Below are 1,044 nucleotides of genomic sequence, written 5' to 3' on the forward strand. Positions count from 1 at the left end.
CTGTTTTGATCACTATGGATTTATAGAATAGTCTGAAGTCTGGTAGCATGATTCCTCCTGATTTGTTTTTATTTTTGAGTAATGTCCAGGCTATTCAGTTTTTTTCTGTTTTCCTATAAAACGAAGAACTAATTTTTCCAGATCTTTAAAGTATGACAGGTGCTTTAATAGGGATTTCATTAAATCTGTAGATTGCTTTGGGTAGTATAGACATTTTAACAATGTTGATTCTTCCTAGCCAGGAGCATGGTATGTTTTTCCATTTGTTAACATCTTCAGCTATTTTGTTTCTCAGAGTTTCATAGTTCTCTTTATAGAGATCTTTCTCATCCTTGTTAGGTAAATTCCCAGATATTTCATCTTCTTTGGAACTATTGTAAAGAGAATAGAGTCCTTGACTGTTTTTTCACCTTGACTATTATTGATATATACAAAGGGTACAGATTTGTAAGTATTGATTTTGTATCCTAAGATGCTGCTGTATTCCTTGATCACTTTTAGGAGTTTTATAGTTGAATCCCTGGGGTTTTCCAGATATACACTCATATTATCTGTGAAGAGTGACAATTTGATCTCCTCTGATACTATTTGGGTACCCTTGATTGCCTTCTCCTGCCTAATTGAGATGGCTAAGACTTCAATTACAGTGTTTAAAAGCAGTGGAGACAATGGACAACCATGCCTGGTTCTTGATCTGAGTGGAATTCAGATTTCATTTTTACTCCATTCAATACAATATGGGCATGGGTTTGCTGTAGATGGCTTTTATAAGTTTAAGAAATGTTCCTTCTATACCTATTTTCTTAAGCATTCCGATCAAGAAAGGATACTGGATATTATCAAAAGCTTTTTCTACATCAATTGAGAATATCATATGGCCTTTGTTCTTTATTTTGTTTATGTGTTGCATTATATTTATAGATTTACGAATATTGAACTATCCTTGGGACACTGAGATGATACTGGTCATGATGTATAATTTGTTTGATGTGTTGGTGGATTCTGTTTGCTAGGATCTTATTGAATATTTTTGCATCAATATTC

This window comes from Otolemur garnettii, unplaced genomic scaffold (genome assembly GCF_000181295.1).
Source record: "Otolemur garnettii isolate 467f Iridium unplaced genomic scaffold, OtoGar3 scaffold00111, whole genome shotgun sequence".
Classification (NCBI taxonomy): Eukaryota; Metazoa; Chordata; class Mammalia; order Primates; family Galagidae; genus Otolemur; species Otolemur garnettii.